The sequence below is a fragment of the Taeniopygia guttata genome, chromosome 1A (assembly GCF_048771995.1).
Source record: "Taeniopygia guttata chromosome 1A, bTaeGut7.mat, whole genome shotgun sequence".
Taxonomy (NCBI): Eukaryota; Metazoa; Chordata; class Aves; order Passeriformes; family Estrildidae; genus Taeniopygia; species Taeniopygia guttata.
Window position 1 is genome coordinate 1497416 of NC_133025.1, and position 3067 is coordinate 1500482.

Genomic DNA, 3067 nt, shown 5'->3' on the forward strand with positions numbered 1-3067 from the left:
TGAAACCTTGACTCATAAAGTTCTGGCGTGCTTCAATGTGAATTTAAAGAAGCCATTTGGAGTTTTATTTCCCTCTTTTATTCAGATTTAAAAAAAAAAATTGAATTATTCCGTTGGTCGCTCCGTGGAATGACTCAAGTGGGAGGTGGGAGCAGCAGCTCCTGATGACAGCAGGGTAAAGCAAATAATTCCATTTATTACCTCCCCACCCTCCCATGTCATTTGTGACATCAGAATTTGGGTTGTTTTCCCTTGATTTCCTAAAGTTTGGGATAATTTCTGTCTCTTCCATCAATTTTTCAAGCCCGTTTTGACAACAAGGCAGCGATTTCTCCAATTTTCTCCAAAAAATCCGTGGGTTTCTGCTCATCAGCTCGAGTGGGCAGAAATTTGCTCCCTCCATTTCTGCTCAATTTTCTCGAAAGGGGTGTCAAACAAAAAACAAAAAACAACAAAAACAAAACAAAAAAAAAAAAAAAAACAACACAAAAAACCAAAAAAACCCAAAAACAAAACAAAACAAAAAAACCCCCCAAAAAACTAACCAAAAAAAACCCCTTAAAAAAAAAAAAAGGAAAAAATGCAAAATCTGGACTTTTAAACCCAAATTTTTACTTTATTTCACACCAAGGTGTCACCCCCTTGCCCTGTTCTTCACTCAACTCAAGAAAAACTCCTTTAATCTCTTAAGATCTCACAGCAAATTTTGCCCAATTTTATTTCTCCTTTAATTTTGTCACGCCTGTCCAAAAAACTTGTGAAAATCATCAAAAATACCCCATGAAAGAGCATTTTATTTTATTTCCCCTTTAACTTTTTTCACGCCTGTCCAAAAAACTTGTGAAAATCATTAGAAATACCCCATGAAAGAGAATTTTTTAATGCTTTTTTCATGGGGTTTTCATGCAGTGCTCCCAACCCAGTTAAGATTTTTGCTTTTTGCTTTGATTTATTCTTGGTTTTGGTTTTCTTTTTTAGCAATTTTGGTGTTTTGCACCTCTAGAACCCATAGTGCAGCTCGGGTGGTGATGCCAAACATTTCAAATAGTCCTGGTGGCTTTTTTTAAATCAGATCTAAAATTAAACCAGCCCTGACAAAAGGCTTGAACTAAACTCAGCTTATTTGAATTTAGTGGTGCAACTGTTAAACCACAGAGAATCCTCAAGAAATGACTCAAAGGTGGCAAGGAAGGCAGAAAATTCTCATTTTTTTCAAGTCTCTGCCATTCCCCCGCCCCTTATTTTTCACAAAAATTAGTAATTTCATTTATTAATTAAAAAAAAATTCCTGGTGCTGCTTAGCTGATAAATTTGCAATATAAACCTGAAGATTTTTTAATATTGAGCTTAAATATTAATTATTGACATTGATTATTGCTCTTTTCCAGGTACAGCTGGAGCCAGCAGATATGAGCTCTCTCCAAAAGGTTTGATCCTGGCAAAAATCTTGGAATAATGGAATTGTTTGGGTGGGAAGGCACCTAAAACTCCTGAAATTCCATGGGCAGGGACACTTCCACTATCCCAATTTCCTCCAAGCCCCCATCCAACAATTCCAGGCGTGGAGCAGCCATAAATTCTTTGGGAAAAATCTCTTTTTTTTTTTTTTTTTTTTTTTTTGAGAGATGCCAGCCAGGAAAAATCCTCCCAGGATGGAACAATTGCAGTTTTTATGGAATTATTGTCATGGATTTATCAGCTCCATCATTTCAAACCAAAATGGATTTATGGAATTTTATCCTCCTGCAGGGGCAAAATTGGTATTTCCTCCAAAATTGGTATTTTCTCCCAAATTGGTAATTTTCAGGAGAAAAACTTGGATTTTTCCATCCCATTCCCCATCCCAATCTCCCCAGTCCCCCTGTCCTTCATCTCAGTCCCCCCAGTTCCCCATCCCAGTCCCCCCCCAGTACCCCCCGTTCCCCATCCCAGTGCCCCCAGTCCCCCATCCCAGTCCCCCATTCCCCATCCCAGTCCCCCCAGTACCCCCAGTTCCCATCCCAGTCCCCATATTCCCCATCCTAGTCCCTCGTTCCCCATCCCAGTCCCCCCATTCCCCATCCCAGTACCCCCCAGTTCCCATCCCCCCCCAATCCCCCCATTCCCCATCCCAGTCCCCCCAGTACCCCTGTTCCCCATCCCAGTTCCCATCCCAATCCCCCTGTTCCCCATCCCAATTCCCCCAGTACCCCCCGTCCCCCATCCCAGTCCCCCCATTCCCCATCCCAGTCCCCCCATCCCAGTCCTCCCAATCCCCCCCCCCATTCCCCATCCCAGTCCCCCCATTCCCCATCCCAGTCCCCCCATCCCAGTCCTCCCAATCCCCCCCCCCGTTCCCCATCCCAGTTCCCCAGTTCCCCATTCCACGACCCCAGTTTCCCATCCCAGTCCCCCCATTCCCCCCATTCCCCATCCCAATCCCCCCCAATCCCCCCATTCCCCATCCCAGTCCCCCCAGTACCCATCCCAATTCTCCCAGTCTCCCCAGTCCCCATTCCCCATCCCAGTCCGCCCAGTACCCCAGTTCCCCATCTAATTCCCCCAGTCCCCCAGTTCCCCATCCCAGTCCCCCATTCCCCATCCCAGTCCCCCCATTCCCCATCCCAGTCCCCCCATTCCCCATTCCCCATCCCATTCCCCATTCCCCATCCCATTCCCCATCCCATTCCCCATTCCCCATCCCAGTATCCCCCATTCCCCATTCCCCATTCCCCATCCCAGTTCCCCATCCCAGTCCCCCATTCCCCATCCCAGTTCCCATCCCAATACCCCCATTCCCCATCTCAGTTCCCCCATTCCCCATTCCCCATCCCAGTCCCCCCAGTACCCCCATCCCAGTACCCCCAGTTCCCCCAGTCCCCCATTCCCCATCCCATTCCCCATTCCCCATCCCAGTCCCCCATTCCGCATCCCAGTTCCCCCAGTATCCCCAGTCCCCCCATTCCCCATCCCATTCCCCATCCCATTCCCCATTCCCCATCCCAGTTCCCCCAGTATCCCCAGTTCCCCCCATTCCCCATCCCCATCCCCGCCACCCCCGCTCTGTCCCGCACTACAACTCCCGGCA